At 44.9% G+C, this 22,725-nt stretch overlaps 1 pseudogene; it reads right to left on the bottom strand.

Moving 5' to 3' along the window:
* The window catches only part of LOC127424073 (cytosolic carboxypeptidase 6-like), a 464,974-nt pseudogene that overhangs the window by 404,532 nt on the left and 37,717 nt on the right, over nucleotides 1–22,725 (bottom strand).

The following is a 22,725-nucleotide window of genomic DNA, read 5'->3' as shown; positions in this document are numbered from 1 at the left end:
GTCAAATGCAGAGGCTGGACAGTGCCAAAGAGCACAGCACACCCTTCAGCAGCCTTCCCAGAACACAGCCAAGATCACTCAGCACACGCCCATTCCCGCAACTTTCTCTCACTCACACAGGCTGAGAGCATCATGTTCACATAGACACTCATATAGACACACATTGACTCAGATGAACACATACACGCACACACACACACACACACACACACACACACACACACACACACACACTAATGCTACTGTTAATACAAGCACACACCTGCTCCTCCCAATCCCCCCACCACTCCAGCAGAAAAATCAATATGCATCTCATCCATTACAGTGCTCACCGATGGGTCAGGATCTCTCCTCCCATCTCTCGCTCTCTCTTTTCCCTGCTCCGTCTTTTCAATTCTTTGTGCAGATACAAGCCGTCAAAATGTTTACACTATGCTGCCATCGCTCTGATGAGCTAATTGCAGTCTTTGACTCTTATAGAGAGCACAAAGGGAAAAAACACACTTAATGACATTAATTAGGAGCATCATAAAAATTATTCTGAACGCCCCTTCATCTATGGTCTGAGTTATTAGGAATCTTTTCTTTTTAAGAAAAAAACTAAGAAAAGAAAAGAAAGAAAGACATAAAGTAACTAACTCATTTGTTTCAACACATTGAGACTTGATGCTCATGCAGGCGACGTGAGGTTGAGTTAGGCTCATTTGCTGTTCTTTTCTCTTCTCCCAATCTACTGTACCTTTTATTAATAAGTAGCAAAAAGTATTATATAAACACACACACACACTCCAACATCCTTTGAGCTATCTACAGTGTTTATATTGTGAGTAGCTCAGCACTGAATAAAAATGAGCAATGAATAAAATCCAACAATCAAGTAATAAAATCAGCTTTAATATTCACACCTATACATTCTAAATCATGGAATTTGAACATTACAAATGCCCAGAGTAAAATCACTGTAACTATAATTTTTCTAAATTGTTAGCATATAAGCATAGAGGTATAAAAACAGAGGAAGAAATGCCATTTATTAAAGGTATATTCCAAGTTCAATACAAGTTAAGCTCAATTGACAGCATTTGTGGCATAATATTGATTACCAGAAAAATTCACTTTGACTTGCTCCTCATTTTCTTTCAAAAAAGCAAACATCTGGGTTACAGAGAGGCACTTACAATGGAAGTGAATGGAGGCAAATTTTTGAACTTTAAAATACTCACTTTTTCAAAATTATAGCCACAAGACATAAACAATATGTGTGTAAACATGATTTTAGTGTGATAAAATCACTTACCTTTTCTGTGTAAAATTATAGCCAATTTTACAACTTCATTGCCATGACGATCTGATGTCAACAAACCCTAAAATGACTGTAAAAATTATGATTTAAACAACTTTACAGCTCAAATAATACATGAGTTTTAACAGAAGAACTAATGTACAGTAAGTGATTTTTGTAAGTGCCTCACTGCAACCTCGATTTTTTTCTTTTTTAAAGAAAAGAACGAACGATTCAAAACGTTTCATCAGCTGCTGTGGCTCCTTTTGTTTTGTTGCTTAAACTGCTCAACAAATTGTTCTTTCACCTATTAGCACTATTTTTCATTGTTGGTGTATGTAAACATGCACTAGATGGACGTCTTTGACCGTTTTGATTTGTTTCCGGCGATGTGCACCTCAGTGCAAGATGATAAACAGGATGTGTGCGTTTTGTGAAGCAGTCATAAAATGAGTCTTTGCCAAGGAATTGTCACTGAAGGACATGGGGCAGTTAAAAACACGATTGGACCTGATCAAAAATATAAGTAAACAGTTCCATTCAGTAATATTTCAAATGTCATGATTGTTTATGATGCTGACATGCTGTCTACACCGGGTGCGTCCGTTGACACAATGCAACCAATGGCTTGAGGCTATCTACACCGGGCACATCAACACAAACTTTCTGAAACATTTCTTTGTGTTTGTTTACTTTTGGAGTGATGCGCTGCAACAGATCCTTCCATGGTAGACATCATCATTGATTATAGCATGCGGTGTAGACAGGGTGTGAGTGTTAATAGCTGTGCTTGAGATGAATAGTGTAATATATTCGGATCCAATGTGTTGGATGTGCGTTATGTATAAACCGTGAAATGTACATTTCTAATGTTTTGGTGCTTGTTTATTCTCTTCCGATTGAGTTTTAAAAATGGCTGAATTTGAGGGGCTGCATACTGTTAGTCAATCATAACAGAGGGTGTTTACACTGAAGTTTAAAGGAGGAGCTGAGGCAAAAATCAAGCTTTTCAGAAAGATGGTCAGAGACAGGGTGGAAAATTATCATATGTTACAAAATTATGACTGTTTTGGTAAACAAAAAAAAAAAAAAAAAACTTTATTAACATTATCAGTGAACATCAGGGAAGATAATGAACCTATAAAAAAAGAGCATTTCATGACCCCTTTAAAGCAACAGCTTCATGGCTGTGACACACAATTACAGTCGCCGATTTCTTAGGAGTTACAAACTTTATCCCATTGTAAAAAAAAATAACCCTTAGTTTAGCGAAAGCGGGGGAAGCCCAGGTTCTAAGGTAATGGATTTTTGGGTGGAGAAGAAAAGGAAAAATACATAGATCCATCATAAAAATAAATGCTGCAGCCAATTTCCACAAAGCCGCTAAGCTGATTGAGACACCCAAATCTGTTTCACCAGCTTACATTTACTGCAAAATGGTCATCTCAGCTTCAGTATCACACACTTTCACTGTTTTCCATTTCCCAGTTGTTGGCGGGTGTGTGGGACACTCGTCAACTTCCCTGCGCCTGGCCTGATATCTCTACAGCACAGGGCTGCCCAGATCAGTACTCTTTTATTTATTTAACTATTCCATTATTCTGCTTATTTGTGTTTTTATTTTCCTGAGAGAGAAAAAAAAAAACTTGCCAATCAAATCACAAGCTAGACTTGCACACACATCCTTACCAAACAAACATTTTGCTAAAGCGACCACCCCCACCTCATCCCACTGAAGTTGATTAAATTCACACTAGTCCTCATTTTAAACAGAAATTGTATTGATGGAGAAAAGATTAAGGAGAGAGAGGGCAAGGTGTTGACAGAAGGAGAGAGAGGGAAGGGTGGAGCCTCCATCAACAAAGCACCTTCATAACTAATACTGTAAATGTTCCTTTTTTGCCACCTGTAGTCACTTTGGTGTGTGTTTATGTTCGTGTGTGTTTTCGCTCCACTTCTTGGTCTTTCTCTTTTTTGCCATAGCAGCAAATATCCTGTTGGCGCAGGATGCAGAGTGGTATCTGGCCCTAAAATCGATCAGACTCCCGGACTAGGGCTTCCATTCATCTCTCGCCCATAAAATTTTATTAGCACTGTCTACAGCACCGCAGGGAGATGGGCTGATAGAGCCAGACTACAGCAACAGCATCCCACATTTTCATATAGTCTCTCGCTCTTTCTCGCGCACACATTAGATTTTGTCTCTCTAAATATTTCTTTGTAAAGCACTCCCTATTAATAACAGCTCGTCTCTCTCAGTCTTTCTCTCTGTCTCCTCATATCTCCCTCGTCCCGTTGGCATGTGCAATCCTCGTGTACAGGTATCTAAGCAGAGGGAATAAATACTGCATGTGTCCCCTCCCTTCTTGATGTCAACTGTCTATGTATATAACTAAATTGACAGCCATGATGAGGCTTCGACTGGCGTTAACAAAACTAAACAACTGTAGCCCAGCCCAGCCAGCTGGGACGACCAGTAGACACGCCCTCTGTTCCCACATATCACTGTGGCATGTGACCACTCCTTTCGACCAATGACAATGTCCTGAGCTTACAAGTGGATACTGTCTGTCTGCACAGTAACATGTGAACAGGGAAGGAGAAATAAAATAGGGCAAGACAGACTTAGAGCTCAACAACAAGGCTAAGTTTGTCAATTTGACTCTTGTGCAAGGATTTCAACAAGGGTATAAAAAGTTTAATGGAAAGGACACTACCATTTATAGGATAGTGAGATATAAGGTAGTAATATTTCAGACAATGCAAATAAAAGCAAAAGAAAAAAGCTGTTTATTCATTTGAGACAGAACTTGACTCAATCATAACATCCATAAATTACATTATGTATAAACCAATCTGCGTGCCTGACTCATCTACCAAGAGGTCCCTGTAAATTGATTACAGGCATGAACTGGCACTTGAGCGCCACACTTCCCCAGAAAAGTGATTTACATTCATGTAAGCCAACATGATTTAAGATTCATTTGCGATATTGATTCTTCCAGGAGCCAGAGATGTCATTTAAAGCATCAGTCAACCAATCTGCTGAGAATTCACGTCAGCGTAAGGGATGAATTTATTTGGCTGCTAATTATCTGCTTTTGGGACCGTGCGGAGTAAGAGTGGGTGACACTATCACAAAAGCTTGAAAAATGTTTGGCATATCATCGATGTGATAATGACAGGAAGACATCTCTGATCTGCATGTCTTTCATTCTTTCGTGACATTCAAAACTTTTGGACAGTTTGTCAAAAGTAATTTACATTAGAACATGTTTGTATTAATTTCACCAAAAAAGCACTGTAATGTGAATTAAGAAAATTAACTGTAATAATATTTCCTGACAGCTAAGAAATTGTATATTGTATTATTTAATTAAAATAAAAGTTTCAAGCAAGAAAAAAAAAATGGATGCATGTGGCATGGGGGGCATGGTCATGTGTCGGTCTGCGGGAGAGGGAGAGCGGTAAGGCTCGTCACCTGGCTCATAATTATCTCTAACACCTGTCTCTCATTATAGTGATGGCGGAGGGAGACTTAAAAGGCACACCAAAGCATCAGAGAGAGAGTGAGAGAGGCCAGAAAGCACACCAGTCGAGCAGAGAGAGAGTGCTTTTTCATTCATTTATGAACTGTTTGTTTTGACGGTTTGTTTTGTCCACTTTGTGTAAAAGCTGAAGATTAAAAAGACTGACCTTGAACCTGCTTCGTTGTCTCCTGACTCCTCCATTGCCAACGAATTTAGAACCTTTCTACAGTGGTGCCGAGAACCCGGCTTTGGAGGAGAGCGCTGTTATAGGCGAAGTCTTCAAGACCCTCACCAGTATCCAGCAATCACAACACCAAGCCCTCATGGAGTTACGCCGGGAGCAGGAACAACGCTTCCAAGTCCTGTTCCAGGCACAAGCAAAGGACCGGCAGGTGCTCCGGAGCTTGATCGCCAGGGAGGGGGCTAGCACTGCGACCTCCTTGGAGCCTGTTCCACCGGTGGCCTTGACGAAGATGGGGCCAAACAACGATCCGGAGAATTCCTCGACCTCTTTGAAAAGACCGCGGAGGTTTGGAGGTGGCTTCCTGATCAGTGGGCGGCCCGCCTGTTGCCCCTGCTCTCCGGGGAGGCGCAGCTGGCGGCACAACAACTTCCCGCTGCCAGCCTCCTGGACTACAGCCACCTGAGAAAAGCCATCCAGCAATGGGTTGGTTGGACCCCGGAGCAGAGCCGACAGCTTTTCTGCTCGTTAAGCTTTGGGAAGGACGGCCGCCCATTCGCTTTTGCGCAGCAACTCCATGAAGCCTGCCGGAAATGGTTGCTGGTGGGAGGAACCCGCGGCTTTGTGGAAGTTGTCAATCTGGTGGTACTGGAGCAGTTCGTCTTCCAACTTCCCCGAGGCATGTCCGAGTGGGTCCAGTGGCACCGCCCGGCGTCGTTGGAGGAAGCCGTCCAGCTGGCAGAGGACTACATGGCAGCGTTCCCAGGAGGCAGCGAAGCAGTCTCTTCTTCTCTCTCTCCACCCCCTGTGTCTCATGTTCCCTCCCCTCCCCCTGTTCCCCTCACTCCCGCCCAGTTCCGGCTCCTCGGAGGTGGGGAGACCCACCCAAATCCCGCCCCCGGTCCAGAGAACCCTTCCCCTTGTCTGTCTCTCCTACCCCCCGTCTCCCTCCACTATCCCCTCCAGGTTGGCGAGACCGCCCCCACGAGTGCAGAAGGAAGACCTGGGCCGGTCTGCTGGAGCTGCGGGGAAACCGGACACAGCCAAGAGCGATGTCCAGTAATGGAGGTGGGGACATTTGTCCGGATCCCCGACACTCCACAGGCTGCCCCCGATTGGGCAGGGGCGTATTGGATACCGGTAAGAGTAAAAGGAATACACCTCAAGCTTTGGTGGATACAGGTTGTTCTCAAACCTCGATCCACCAACGCTTGGTGCAAGGCGGGGCATTGGATAAAAATAAATGGGTGAGGGTGAGATGTGTGCATGGTGACATTCACAAGTATCCGGTGGTTACCATTGAGATACGATTCAGGGGAAAAAAGCATAGAGTCGAGGCTGCGGTTAATCCCCGCCTCACCCATCCACTAATTCTGGGAACCAATTGGCTCAGTTTTAAAAATCTATTGAGGGTAATGTGTGTGGATGGGTCCTGCAAAGTAGTGGGGCAGGGTGTGGCGTGCGATACAATGGCTGGTGAGGCGGTGCCAGGGCCGTCAACGTCAGCTCTGCGTCAGGATGATGCAGACGAGGGAATTTCTGTTCTCAGAGGCTTCCCTGAGGGGGATTTCCCTCTGGAGCAGTCGCGTGACGAGTCCCTCAAGCACGCCTTTGACCAAGTGAAACTCTTTGATGGTCAACAGCTCCAGCCCGGTGTTGCGCTCACATACCCGTACTTTTCTATTATTAAAGAGCAGTTGTATCGAGTGACGCAGGACACACAAACCAAAGAGAATACAACTCAGCTGTTAGTACCAAAGAGCCGTCGGGAAACACTCTTCCAGGCGGCTCACTATAATCCAATGGCTGGCCACTTAGGTCACGAAAAGAATTTGAACCGTATAATGGCCCGTTTCTTTTGGCCGGGCATTCACGGGGGACGTAAGCAAGTGGTGTGCAGCATGTCATGAATGTCAGTTGGTGAATCCACCGGCCAACCCAAAAGCGCCATTGCGCCCACTGCCGTTGATCGAGATCCCCTTTGAAAGAATTGGCATGGATCTCGTAGGGCCATTAGAGCGGACTGCACGTGGGCATCGCTTTGTATTAGTTCTGGTGACTATGCAATGTGATATCCGGAAGCAGTGCCCCTACGCAACATCTCAGCACGTAGTGTTGCAGAGGCACTCTTCAAAATTATCTTCCGAGTGGGGATTCCAAAGGAAATCCTCACTGATCAAGGCACAACATTCATGTCACATACACTATGCGAACTATATGAATTATTAGGTATTAAATTGATTCGCACCAGCGTTTATCACCCACAAACTGACGGGTTGGTCGAACAATTTAATAAGACCTTAAAAACATGATTCGTAAGTTCGTACACGAAGATGCGAAAAACTGGGATAAGTGGCTCGAACCCCTGCTGTTTGCAGTACGAGAGGTCCCGCAAGCCTCCACCGGGTTTTCCCTGTTTGAGCTACTGTATGGGCGCCAGCCACGCGGCGTGCTTGACGTCATACAGGAAGCTTGGGAGGAAGGACCTTCGAATAGTAAAAATCAAATTCAATATGTTCTTGACCTTAGAGCAAAACTCCACACTTTGGGGAAGTTAACACAGGAGAATTTGCTCCAAGCGCAAGAACGTCAGTGCCGACTGCACGACAGGGGCACTCGACTACGGGAATTTGCACAGGGAGATAAAGTGCTTGCATTGCTGCCCACTTCAAGCTCCAAATTACTCACCAAGTGGCAAGGACCCTTTGAGGTCACACGATGAGTCGGAGATCTCGATTATGAGGTTAGGCGAACAGATAGAGGAGGGGCACATTAAACCTACCACCTCAACCTCCTCAAACCATGGAGGGAGGCGGTACCTGTAGCCTTGGTGATGGTAGTTCCGGAGAGGGCGGAGCTCGGGCCGGCGGTATCTCCCAAATCAAGTTCATTCACCCCGGTCCCGGTTCATTCACCCCAGTGATGGCGGAGGGAGTCTTAAAAGGCATGCCAAAGCATCAGAGAGAGAGAGAGAGGCTAGAAAGCACACCAGTCGAGCAGAGACAGAGTGCTTTTTCATTCATTTATGAACTGTTTGTTTTGTCCACTTTGTGTAAAAGCTGAAGATTAAAAAGACTGACCTTGAACCTGCTTCGTTGTCTCCTGACTCCTCCATTGCCCACGAACTTAGAACCTTTCTACAATGCATTTTCTAATTTTCTATTGTGGTAAGTGATGTCAAAACGACCGTCACTTATCTTTTCAATTCAAAAAATTGAATTTCAAAAAATGAAAAAATAAACAAAACAATTTAATAAAATAAAGCCAATTTTTACTTGTATTTGACACTAGCAAGTGTTAGTTTGGACCCTGGATACATCTACTCTATATGCAGGTGTATCCAGTGTCCACATTATGTGTCTGATATAATAGTTCCACAAAGTATTTGGACACTTTTGGACACCTAAATCACACTTTAGAAATGTATGAATTTCATAGCATTATTTTTTAACCAAATAGTCCCAACTGGTCTAAATTTATGTTTATTTGCTTGATAATTGCGTTAGTGCTCTATTTCTTTCAAATAAATGCTGCTTAGTTTAATATTTTGTTATATAATGCAAAGGAATTCATACATTTTTAGGTATGGCTTAAGAGTCCCAATTCTTTTGGGGGCCACTGTATGTCTATAGAGGGGTTTATTTTAGCTGTACATGGAAGTGTGACAAATGATAGAAACATCTCTGTTGAGGGAGGGGTGTTTAGCTTGTACGCCTATGTAGGGAGTCTCTGCACTGATCTGGACTCACCTGAATCTCTCAAACATTCTCCACTGTGAAGTTGAACCAAACCATAAATCGTGGGTTACAAGTGTGCCCGATGAAGAGATCGAACTCAAATTCACTGACGTAGTTAACACGGCCCAAGTTACCCATAGAGAATTAAGATAGTCTTTCTTAGTTACATTCAGGCCTCAAATCTGTTCCCTCAACCAGTAGCAGCAACTCGTTATGTAACTTATGCATAGAAAAACATATTTTAAAAATATATTTTTTTGATATTTACATATTTTAAAACATGAAACTCTTTAGTGTTACCTCACAGACTTATGTATATGTCCACATAGACAGCAGTGACTGGGAAAGGTATGCCAGAGGGCTAATTAATTGGACTATAATTCAGTGGGGTATGTGCGTATTTGTTGATATTCTGAAAATAGTATTTCATTTATGCAAAGTGAAATAAAACACTGTGTGGCAGTCTAACCTTGTCTTTTGCCCACAGATTTTGACACATCTTGCTGGGTGGGATGGAGGAAGTCAGTCGAGAGGCTTGGCACTCACTCAGGTGACGACTAGACAGCTTTGGTAGCAGATCGCAGAATAACAAGCCTCAACATTGCTGCCACAAACAAATAAATAATAACAAACCAGGAAACATGCTTTGTTGATAAAATATTAGTATATTAGAATTATATACAGTATATAACATATTTGTTGGCCACGCACAAATGTCAAATCGCAGGTACTAAAGTTCACCCTTAGACAAGAAGGCTAATGGGAAAACAGGGAATCTTCTGAATCCTTCACAACATGTAGAGTAAAACTGTACACACTGTTTGATCTGCTGCAACAACACTTCTCCATGAGGCAAAATACAAACATATCCTGCATATATCTCAGTCACTAGCTGCATTTTCAGACCTTTCTTTACTATTCGAAAATCAGAAATCACCCACTAAAACTAAAGTTAAGGCTAACTGCCATACTAATTCAACCAAGTTAATGGGAAGGTTTGGCGTAGTTAACCCATTTAATTCCATTGTAAGTGCCTTGCTGTAACCCAGATTTTTGCTTTTTGTTTTTTTAAGAAAAGTTGGGACAAGTCAAAATGATTTTTTGTGGTAAATAACATTATGCCACAAAAGATGTCGACTGACCTTAACTTGTATTGATCCCAGAATATTAATATAATATATAATATCTAAGTCGCCTTGAATAAAAGCATCTGCTAAATGAATATTTAGAGAAATGCAGCACTACACAGGTGCTAGTCCAGTGGCCCTGTTTTACAGTAATGACTGTAAAGAGTTAAGTCATAAGGATGAACAGGAAAAAAGAGGAAGTTGCAGATGCATCTGGGTGCCCTCCTTGTGCAGTCTGTGTTTAGGGAAAGAAGCGTGGAAGTCACCGCATGGTGGAAGCCAGCTCAGAGCTAATTACTGACAGATGGAGTGACCATCATTCCGTCACACCAGAGCCCAGTGGAGCTTCATCCTTCTGCCAGAACAGAGCTCCATCGTCACCGACACACACTTTTAACATTCCAAAACCCCTCTAAAACTCACTCTGCCTGTCCACAAACCAGCAGGTCTGGACTGTCTCTGGACGAAGCGTTAAAGTGTGAAGTTCATCCTCCTCAGGTTTCAACTTCCTGACGAAGTTCAGTCGTACTCAATAAAACTCCCCAAACTCATTTCCTGGGACAGCCGGGGAAAAAAAAATACATTATGAATGGAGACTATAAATAAAACCTTGTGAAAACATGTCACTTTTTGTTTTTTCAGAAATATATAACCTTATATAAGCTAATTTATGTATTTCTGTCCATTTTCTGAATGGCTGCCCAATGGTTCTAATGCACAGTTCCTATTTCTTCAAGTGTAAGGTACAGATTGATAGTGCTCTCCAGATGAAATTGATATTGGCACTTTAGCTGATTAAAATCACTTTCTCTTAAACAAATCTCCAGCAGAAAGAATCAGTGTATGACAGCAGTAGCACACTCCTGACAGAAAGGCATTTTTATAGATTATTAGATAACTATGACAAAGGTCAATGAGTGACCTTTATAAACAAATCCAAATTAAATGGAAAGGTTCATGTGTAACTGAAACATTATGTATAGTTGAGAGAAATTGAATCAAATTGAGTGTGCTGATCAATTGCAACATTTTTAAATGTGTGTGTGCAGAGTCCAAAATGTACACTTGCCAAGCTTCAAATGCATTTAAAAATTGTCTTTGGAGAGTAAATAAAATGCCATTACTTGCCATTGGCAGGTAACTTTACTAAGAACCTCAGTATATAATACATTATACAATATAATAATCAAAATGTAAAAATAATAGTCTGAACCACAAGAGACGAGAGCAATTCAAAACAAAAACATATAAAACATCCACTACAGAAAACTTAAAATGTAAAAAAGAAAAAAAAGAAAAAAAGAAAAATACCATCTGAGGTTTATTGTTGTTGGTTTTTATTTCCTCCAGAATTCCATGTGGCGACACATACACTATGTGGAATATTTCTCACTTTAATTACTAAAACGAAAATATGAGGAACAAAATCACAATGTCTCTTCATATATTTACATACAGTAAATGCAGTTTTATAGAGAGAGGGAGACTGGCTCATCTTTCATATGATGATATACTGTATAAACATTTATTAATATTTTATTATTATTATTATTATTATTATTATTATTAAATACCATTTCATGGCTGGTAAATTTACTCGATACACTTGTACCACTGGCAGGAGGGGACCCTGTGTGTGTGCACCCAGATTAATATTACATATCTAGATGAATTTAAGCAACTAAGAACAATATGCATTGCCATTTCTTATTCCTCTTCATATCTAAACTAGAATGGCAGATGTGAACTCCCAGCAGCAGTGATAGGGCCCACACCGCAGCTCGAAGTAGCTGAGAAGAGTCAAGTCAAACACACTTTAAACCAAAAATAACATCTGTATTACAGCTCTAACATGTAATTTGTTATACATCAGCCAACCATATAGAGAAACAGAGAAAGGATCAATGGCTGAGCCAGTCATTTGAGGAGAAAGAAAGAGATAGAGAGAGAATCAGAGATTGATAGAGAAAGAGAGAGAGAGAGAGAGAGAGAGAGAGAGAGAGAGAGAGAGAGAGAGAGAGAGAGAGAAAGAGAAAGATTGGTGGCTGCACCTGCTCCAGACAGATGTGCACACTAATTCATCACTCATTCATTCCAGCACATTAACCATTTATGCCACTTTTATCATCAAATGTTGGCCATTGATGATGACCTATCATAAGGTTTTCATGTGATTATAATACTAGCTACAATTAGTAGATAAAAAATATTTTCCAAAATTTTTTAATATTTTTTTTACATTTATATATATATATATATATATATATATATATATATATATATATTCAGCACTTTCTTTAATTTCTGAAAAAGTCCTTACAAATGCTGTATAGTAATGACTTATGAAGATGGTCATAACTAGTAAAAAATAAATATATACATTTAAAAAAGGCTCATTAATGGCCCAACATAATGTCCAGGTCTTGAAAATTCAGGCCGTCAGAAAAAAAAGAAATAATAATTTTCTGTTTTTATTACAGCTGTGGCTTGTAATTAAAGTTTTTAAATGTATTTCGGCTACTATTTTTCATAAAAAACCTTCAAGACTCATCAGCAAATAATGGACAAAGTTTTCCTCCTGTTTAATGTGTTCTTTTTAAATGATGTTTGATATTAGGAAATAAACTGGCCTTTTTGTCTTCAGATATTCCTAAAGATAACTTAAACTATTAAGAGCCTGATGAAAGGAAAAAAATATCCGTTATGGAGTAGTCAGAATATTATAACTAGTCTTATAGAAATAACGTGTTAATTACATAAAGTTTCATCTGATTTCACATAGTACAAAAAAAACTGCATTGAATTCAAAAGGTCCCATTTACTTAAAAATAACTCGTATCCAATGTAAATATGAAATGCAATTAAGTAATTATGTTATTTATTAATTAAATGAATTTCTGTTGTGTAATAAACCAACATTATGTGCATGTCCATGACAATATACATCAGTCACCACAGAAGTCCATTTTTGACACAGGAAAAACACGTTGGAAAAATAACATTCTTATTGTGAACTAATTAAAATTATTGTACTGTGGTGTTATTACATTTAAGACAAAACGTCATGGTTACTGATGTAACCTCCGTTCACTGATGGAGGGAACGAGACGTTGGTGTCGATGTAGTGACACTAGGGGTCACTCTTGGGAGCCCGAGACACCTCTGGTCTTTGATAAAAGGCCAATGAAAATTGGCGAGTGGTATTTGCATGCCACTCACCCGAACATACGGGTATAAAAGGAGCTGGTATGCAACCACTCTTTCAGGTTTTATGCTGAGGAGCCGATATAAGGTCCGGCCATTTCAGCGGGTAGTTCAGCGTTGTGGCAGGAGGGACCAACGTCTCGTTCCCTCCATCAGGGAACAGAGGTTACACCAGTAACCATGACGTTCCCTATCTGTCACTCACTCGACGTTGGTGTCGATGTAGTGACACTAGGGGTCCCTATACAAAACGCCACAAGGCTGAACTGTGTTACGTGAACTGGCGGTGTGTGGTGGGCAGACTTGCTGTGTGCCTCATAGCCAGCGCACCTGGTCGACACGTAACCTCCCCCAACACAGTTATGAGAGTCAAACGGCCCTTTTTGAGGACAAGTCGACTACCCAGAGATAGAGACAGGCTTAACGCAGTCGTGGCCTCTTTCCCCTTCTCTTTTTCCACTCCCTAAAAAAGAAGGGGGATTATCTGACTGGGCCGCCAGGTCTAGTCTGGGGGTGTCCCTCCCAAGGGGAAGACACCGCGGAGACCACACCTCGCCCCAAGAGAGGGGGGGATATTTAAGTGGAAGAATACATCACATGGTCTTTCCAACCATGTGGAGAGCCTTCAAGGTAGATCCTGCCCAATGGGGGAGGAGTTACTACAACATGGAGACTGAGGGGCTCTGCCCAAGGAAGACGCAGTTTGCCAGTAGGGAAATGAACTAGCGGAAGATATAGATCGCATGGGGTTAGCCTTACAGGGAACCGCCACATGCGGAGCACCTACCCCAGAACCGGGCTCTTAGCGTGTGTACTGGGCCGGCAGCGAGTCTCTCCGAAAACTCGACTGCCACAGGGCTCGGAGGAAGTCAACCAGGGAACAACTTTTGTGAACACTACTGGGAATTAACAGCGCACATCTTCAGCTCAAAAGGAGGTGGAAGGCGCTATGTGCAAGCGATACACCCGGCCGGCTATCCCGGGCTTATCCGCTTGTGTTGCGTGCCACTACCTGGAACGAAACCGGTTCCACCCGGAGGTTGTAGAACCTTGCAAAGGTGTTGGGTGTTGCCCAGCCCGCTGCTCTGCAATGTCTGTTAGAGAGGCACCTCTGGCCAGGACCCAAGAAGCCGCTACAACACGGGTAGAATGGGCTCGTAGCCCTACCGGGGGCGGCATGTTTTGGGCGAGACATGCCATAGTTATGGCGTCAATGAGCCAGTGGGTGATCCTCTGCTTGGAGACAGCGCTTCCTTTCCGCTGTGCACCAAAGCAGACAAAGAGCTGCTCAGAGATTCTAAAGCTCTGCGTGCGATCCAAATAGATGCGTAAAGCGCGCACCGGACACAGCAACGACAGGGCTGGGTCTGCCTCCTCCTGGGGCAGCGCTTGCAGGTTCACCACCTGGTCCCTAAAAGGAGTGGTGGGAACCTTGGGCACATAGTCCGGTCGGGGGTCTCAGGATCACGTGAGAATAGCCCGGACCGAACTCCAGGCACGTTTCGCTGACAGAGAACGCTTGCAGGTCACCTACCCTCTTGATGGAAGTGAGCGCAGTCAGGAGGGCAGTCTTCAAGGAGAGTGCCTGAAGCCCAGCTGACTGCAAAACTCAAAGGGGGCTCTCTGTAGACCCTGAAAAACTACAGAGGTCCGATGAAGGAACAAGGCGTGGCCTGGAGGGATTCAGCCTCCTGGCGCCTCTTAGGAACCTGATGATCAGATCATGCTTCCCTAAGGACTTACCATCGACTGCGTCATGGTGTGCTGCTATGGCAGCAACATACACCTTCAAGGTGGAAGGGGACAGCCTCCCTTCCAACCTCTCTTGCAGGAAGGAAAGCACTGATCTGACTGAGCACCTCTGGGGGTCTTCCTGATGGGAAGAACACCACTTAGCGAACAGACACCACTTAAAGGCATACAGGCGCCTCGTAGAGGGAGCCCTAGCCTGAGTGAATGTGTCTACCACCGCAGGTGGGAGACAGCTTAGATCTTCCGCGTCCCGTCCAGGGGCCAGACATGGAGATTCCAGAGGTCTGGGCGCGGGTGCCGGATGGTGCCCCTTCCCTGAGAAAGAAGGGCCTTCCTCAGGGGAATTTGCCCGGGGGGAGCTGTCACGAGGAGCGTGAGGTCCGAGCACCACGTCTGGGCGGGCCAGTAGGGTGCTTACCAGGACAACCTGACTGAATCGACTCCAAATCAGCTGGACCACCTGAAGGTGGAGTCTCCACTCTCCCTTGAGGGTAACCTGTTGTTACGGCGCGTCCGCCGGAGTGTTGAGGTTGCCCGGGATGTGAGTGGCTTGCAGCGACTTGGTGCTGCTAACTCCGTTGGAGGAGACGGTGGGCGAGTTATGACATACAGCGGGAGCGCAGACCGCCTTGGCGGTTGACATATGCTACCGCTGCCATGCTGTCTGTCCGAACTAGCACATGCTTGCCCTGGATCAACGGCCGGAACCTCCGCAGGGCGAGCAGAATTGCCAGTAACTCGAGGCAGTTGATGTGCCAACGCAGCCGCGGACCCGTCTAGAGGCCGGCGGCTGCGTGCCCGTTGCCAACAGCGCCCCAGCCCATTTTGGAGGCATCTGTCATGACCACGACGCGCCTGGAGACCAGTTCTAGCGGAACACCTGCTCGTGGAAATGAGAGGTCGGTCCAAGGGCTGAAAAGATGGTGACAGACCGATATAATGGCCACGCGGTGTGTCCCGTGGCACCATGCCCGTCTCGGGACTCGAGTCTGGAGCCAGTGCTGAAGCGGCCTCATATGCATCAACCCGAGCGGGGTGGCCACCGCCGAGGATGCCATATGCCCCAGGAGCCTCGTAAGGTGCGCCGTCAAGGAGACTGAGTCCAACTCCAAACTGAGAAAAGAGATGCTCTGAACCGGGAGGAGCTTGCTCTTTTCCCAGCTGACCCGAAGCCCTAGTCGGCTGAGGTGTGAGAGCACCAGGTCCCTGTGTGCGCATAACCCGTCTCGAGAGTGAGCTAGGATTAGCCAGTCGTCGAGATAGTTGAGAATGCGAATGCCCACCTCCCTTAACGGGGCAAGGGCTGCCTCTGCAATCTTCGTAAAGATGGGAGGAGACAGGGACAGGCCGAAAGGGAGGACTTGTACCGATACGCCTGACCCTCGAACGCGAACCGCAGGAAGGGTCTGTGTCGAGGAAGGATCGAGACGTGAAAGTACGCATCCTTCGGGTCTACCGCCGCGAACCAATCTTGATGCCGGACGCTCGCTAGAATGCGTCTTTGCGTCAGCATCTTGAACGGGAGTCTGTGTAAGGCCCGGTTCAGTACTCGCAGGTCCAAGATTGGCCGCAACCCACCGCCTTTTTTCGGTACAATGAAGTAGGGGCTGTAAAACCCCTTCTTCATCTCGGCTGGAGGGACAGGTTCTATCGCGTCCTTCCGTAGGAGGGTAGCGATCTCCGCGCAAGGTAGCAGCGTTTCCGTCTTTCACCAAGGTGAAGTGGACACCGCTGGACTTGGGCGGATGTCCAGCGAAGTGAATCGTGCAGCCGAGTCGGACGGTCCGGACCAGCCCTCGTGACGGACTGGAAAGCGCAAGCCATGCGTCCGAGTTCCGCGCAAGGGGGACCAAAGGGACAACGTCATCGGATGTACCGGCGGGTGGGGCCTCGCGGCGGGGCGGAGCTTGAGGTGCCACACCACATCGTGGCCGTGCTGAGTCCGAGGACATCGAAGCACTTACCTGGCTCCTTGTGACCACCCCCGGAACAGCCTGGGACGGGGGAGGAAGAGGCCTGTCCTCATGACCCGTGGAGACTGTCACATCGGGGGCGGATTTGTGCCACAGCTGGGCACTCAGGGCGGGAGACCGCCGCTGGAGCGCCAACCTGCCAAATGGAGTGGTGGACGGTGGTTGTGATGCCAGCCGTACACACCAAATATGTGACCCAGGGAACAAGGAAACCACTCTTGCAGAGCTCTTGAGTACTGCAGCCACTTGGGCATGCAGCGCAATTAAATGCAAAAGGTAACAAAAAGAAGATCTGCTTACCAGCTCCAGAGCAGCGGGTTTCGTTGTCCCTGGGTAGCCCGTCTCAGGGGCGCTTCGAAGACCTCCGTGGGTTCTTCGGTGCCAGCTGTGAGACGGGTGGTGTCGGCTTCCTGCGGTGGGCTCCACGCCGGGGCCGGGCCGGAGGGGCGGGCTGCGGCGGAGCCGGTGCAGTCACCGCAGGGGGACGCCCTCGGCGATGAGTAGATGGGGTGCGGGATCTTGAGCCACGCCAGGGCAGGACAAGCCGGCTAGCATCCATCTACTGCTCTACCATCGAGAACTGCTGGGCAAAGTCCTCGACGGTGTCGCCGAATAGGCCCGCCTGGGAAATGGGGGCAGCAAGGAATCGTGTCCTGTCGGCCTCACCCATCTCGATCAGGTTGAGCCAAAGTTGGCGCTCCTGGACCACTAGTGTGGCCATCGTCCGCCCGAGAGACCGCGCCGTGACCTCCATTGCTCGGAGAGCGAGGTCGGTGGCCGAGCGCAGTTCCTGCATCAATCCCGGGGCAGAACTACCTTCGTGCAGTTCCTTTAGCACCTTGGCAGACTTGCAGGAGAGCCATGGCGTGCAGGGCGGAGGCGGCTTGTCCAGCAGCGCCGTAGGCTTTGACCGTCAGAGACGACGTAAACCTACAGGCCTTGGATGGGGGCTTTGGGCACCCGCGCCAGGTGGCGGCGCTCTGCGGGCATAGGTGCACCGCGAGCGCCTTTATCCACCGGGGGATTGCCGAATAACCCTTGGCCGCCCCACCATCGAGGGTAGTGAGAGCAGGGAAGCTGAAAAGATCGGGACCGGGCAGTAAAAGGTGCCTCCCGCGACCTTGTCAGCTCTTCATGCACTTCCGGGAAGAAAGGAACGGGGCGGGGCGTGGCTTTGAGCGGCGCCGCGAGCCCAGGAACCAATCACAGAGCCGCGAGAGTTCAGGGAAGAGCGGTGAAATCCACTCTAACCGACGCTCGCGGCTGTCCAGGAAAGCATGTCGTCATCTCCACGTCAGCCTGACTGGGCGATCGACCCCGAAGGGAGGAGCCCAGCTGAGGCTTCCGACTGGACGAGCCCGCTCTCCGATGCTGTGCTCGAGAGCTCATCACTTTCGCGGGCTCCGAATAAGAGGTCGAACTCGCCGTGAGACGAGCCGGCGGACTCACCCGGAAGCCCGATCGGGGCAGACGAGCGTGCTGGGGAATGGGAGGTCCGTGGGGGGATACCCGGCGGAGGCGGTCCCATTGGGGTCCCCAAATCGCCCCCAGTGCTAGCCGCGCTGGCCTCAAACCCGTGGGTAAAAGGACCGAGGCGGGAGCCTCTGGGGTGGCTCGCTTCCTTACGAAGGCGAGCCGCGACCGCAACGTTGCCATGGACACATTCTCGCAATGAGAATGTGACCATCCACGAACGCTGTCTCCGCGTGAGCAGTGCCCAGACACGAAAGACAGTGATCGTGACCGTTAGAAGGCGAGAGATAACGAGCAGAACCAGGAATAACACACAATCGGAAAAGCATCTTTAAAAAGACGCGTCTTTAAAAAGACGTTCCGTGTGTGCGCTCTTTTAGAGAAATATATACTCTTTTAGAGGGAAACAATGCTCTTTCAGAAAATATACTCTCTAGTTTTTCTGCCGAAGCGCCCAGGGGCATTCTCTGCAGTGCACCAGTGCAGAGGAGGGAGAAGCCGCTGAAATGCACCGTCAGATCCAGCAGGTGAATGAACAGTAGTATTCAGCTCAATGAGCATGACCGTTCGGCTCCGAAGAGAAAATCTGAATGAGTGGTTGCATACCAGCTCCTTTTATACCCGTATGTTCGGGGGAGTGGCATGCAAATACCACTCGCCAATTTTCATTGGCCTTTTATCAAAGACCAGAGGTGTCTCGGGCTCCCAAGAGTGACCCCTAGTGTCACTACATTGACACCAACGTCGAGTGAGTGACAGATAGGGAAACTCACTTCACTCTTGCTACAGAACTCTTCAGCACCATAGACTGGGATTTCAGTACCATAGACAGCGCCACAGAGAGCTGAAGTTGCTGTCCTTGGTCCTGACAGATCATCTGCAGTTTTTTTCTCTTAAACAGAACTTATTATGAGTTCAAAAAGCATTGCTGTGTAACTTACAAACTCTCAATCATTATTTCTCTCAATCATGACTCCAGCTTTTTGATACCCAGTACACTATATTAATTTAAATACAAGCACACACAAAAATGCTGATATTGCAGCAATTGACTGATTCATTTTCCTTCAATCTTGAGCTGGTAGTTTATATTACAGTATGTCCCAGAGCCTTATATTTATGAGAGCAAAAAAAAAAAAAAACACTCCACGGGCTACAGGGTAAAAGTTTTCTGCTAAGCTTGATAGGAGAGGATATGATACACCATTGATTTGAGTTTTAATTTTATGGTGCCTGACTCTAGAGTCAGTCCATGATGAGCTGTAATCTACAATGCTTTGGCCAGCCCTAAACAAGCATAAATACTACAGTGGAGGAGAAGTCCAGCCATCACAGCAGGGAGGACAAACGCCATTTTGGATGACAGTTTACCGAAAACACAGATAATTCAATGTATAACCAGGAAGGAAAAATCAATTACTGTATTTTTAGTTGTGGTCTTATACTGTGTGCATACTGGAGAAGGAGTGAGTGAGTGAGAGAGAGAGAGAGAGAGGCAAACATTTTCAGCTCAGTCTTGAGAATTTCATCTACATATTCCGTCATAAGAGAGTTCATTGTTTCTACAAGGCAGCGCTTAGGATTTAACAAATTGGGTTTTTGGCAAATAACACAAGCTCTGCTCAGAGGAGAACTGTATGGAGTTCAACGGGAATAGAGACACTGTTGTTTTTATAACCTGTTTGCTCTCAGCAGAGCGACACATCAGAGCTGCTGGGAGAAGAGACACTTTCTCATTTATAGGGAGTTAATTCCCACTGTTATCAGCAAACTGAAATAAACATTCCATATAGAGAAAAGAGTGGGAGGCTGAATCATCTTATCTAGTGGCTTGTGTGTGTGTGTGTGTGTGTGTGTGCCTGTGAGCGTGTGGTCTGTATGTGTGTGTCTGTGTGTTTCTCATGTGGTTAACCTTGTTATAGATGTAGAAGAGAAAAGCAAATAGAGAATCTGCATTAATGTAATGTGTTTGCTGTCTGGAAAAGCAAGTGGGTGGTCTCCACTCAGCTACCTTGCACTGTTCCTTCCTTCCAGCTGTTCAGATCAGACACTTATTTCTAAAACATACACTTGGCCTCCATTGGCTCTCATCGGATTTGACTTTCTGATATGCTTCAGTTTCCATGATTATATTAATGTTTAACACCTGTAATAAAAACATAATGAATGTTATTGTGCCTATTTCTGTGCAAAATGCAAGGATATTTTGGTTCAATAGAGGAAAGCTGAACCATTACTGAAGAGCTATATCTGGTTCTAATTATTGTTTATTGCAAAATGAACATTTTATGTTCTTCTGTTTGAATTTGTACTTTGTCAATGACCTTATATAGGAGAAAAAGCACTTATTTCCTTAATAATTGCAGGACAATTCCTGTGTGCTGACTGCAATACACCTAGAATAAATGAAGAGCAACACATTGGCGAGGAAAGAAGAATGAGAAAAGGAAACAGGAAGAGAAAGAGAAAAGGAGAGTGACAGAAACAGAATGAGGGGCAAGTAGACATGGGCATATAAGAGGAACTTGGCTTGGCTAATCCCATTACTGAGCTACAAGGCCTGGTCAGTTAGAGCAGTCCTTCTGCTCATCCAATACAATGGGAGAGCTTTCAGTCTACAGCTGCCTAACAGACAACAACTAGAGAAACTGACCAGGACCATGCAAAAAGAAACTGAGAGACTGAAAGAGAAAAAAATAATGGACCATCAATGAGGCAGGTTTTCAAGTTTTAGTCATAAATTTTATTCCTTGTTAATATGGAGTCAAACAGTGTGATTCTCGTATAGTTTAGATTTAGAAGATGTTTAGGTAGTGTCCTAATTAGGAACTACACAATATAATGTCAAGAGAAAAATCACATCTGTTCCATTTTTGTCTTTTTCTCCTAACAAGCCACGACAAATGATTGCAACAAGACATTTTGATATATTGAGATTAGGACTAGGCAATATTTAAAGTCAATTGTTAATATGCGATATACAGTATATCTCAATATTTTTCACCATTTCATCATTTCAACCAAACAGTTATTGTAGCCAAATAGATTCAAAATGTTTAATGCATGAAGTAAAAATCTAGTTAAAAAATAATTAAGGCATGTTTTCCATAGTTTCCTTTTTTCTTTTTTTCTTCTTTTTCTTCTTTTTCTTTTTAAATGAACAACAATTACTATTGTGGGATAGAGTCAAGGTTATTAAAATAATATGATACTTCATTTTCATTATTATTATTTTTAATATTATTTAAGGATAAGATTTATACAATAGTACTCTATTTATATCAAATTGACTTGACCTTCACCTGGAGCTTTTATTTTGGCGAAAAACTGAAAGACATCTATTTGAACAGTAGTTTGGAAAAGGACAAATACTATCTTGTATCTATTGATTAGCTGTACTTTAGTTACTGGTCAGAAATGTCGTAATGTGGTGAGTCTAGTGCTTTTCAGGCACTGATAAAGGAATTGGACACAGACATCTAGCAGTCTTACTTTTTTCTGTTACAAACTGCATTGGAAATTAGAAGCAACTCTGGAGACTGGCCACGTCTTAAATGTGTTTTTGCCATGTGCTCCTTTTCATTATTGGAAAACACATCAGATTCCCCCTGGGTGAGAATACCTGGACACAGACAACTGATAAAGCTGAAATTGATTCAAACCCCAGGAAAGGTATCTGGCTCAAGACCTGCAGCCAAACTCTGTTTATGCAGTTTTTCCTCCTCTCTGTCTAAAGGCAAGGTGTCACAGAAGCAACATCAATCTCTCTCTCCCTCTGTCCCTCCTTTCTCTCAAACTTTTTTTCACATTTTTATCGTTATCTAGACAAGAACAGAGCCATGACCTCTAACTCTCAGTACGTTCGTAACAGGTGTCAAAACTGAGAGCCTTCAACTAGTATTCATTGCGATGCTAACTGTGGGACTGCCATTCCGGTAGTCCCATGAGGAAGGCTGTGCCGTGCCGTGCATGAATGTGGGTTTTTAAGCTAAGCGTCTGTAGATGCTAATTAATGACATCAATTACACAATGTCACCCAAATCACTAGACTGTCATTAAAATGGAATTGTAAAATAATCTGGCACATTAGCATTTTATCAAAAATGAGTCAGGGAATAAATGCAAGAGTAGTAATTGCTTGACATCTATCTTTACAAAGGGATATGCAGAATCGTCGGTGGCACAAAATGTGGAGCGTCTGTGGAATGCATTGTGGTTTGCAGCCCACACACTTGGCAACAGTGATAAAGGGGCCAATGAATCTGAAAAGGTTCAAATTTTCTTGCTACCCTTGTATCGGAATTTCTCGAAGAAAAAAAGAGCCCAAAGCAAGTGTGTTCATTTCATAACAGTCAGCAGGTCACAGTGAGGCATTCACTGTGAAATGTGCTAAATTGTACCATCGATCATAGCCATGAAACACGCTGGCTGTTGTGAAGCCCCAAACTCCTGGAGGCACTCTCTTA

This window comes from Myxocyprinus asiaticus, chromosome 33 (assembly GCF_019703515.2).
Source record: "Myxocyprinus asiaticus isolate MX2 ecotype Aquarium Trade chromosome 33, UBuf_Myxa_2, whole genome shotgun sequence".
Lineage (NCBI taxonomy): Eukaryota > Metazoa > Chordata > Actinopteri > Cypriniformes > Catostomidae > Myxocyprinus > Myxocyprinus asiaticus.
This window is presented reverse-complemented; position numbering and strand designations above follow the sequence as displayed.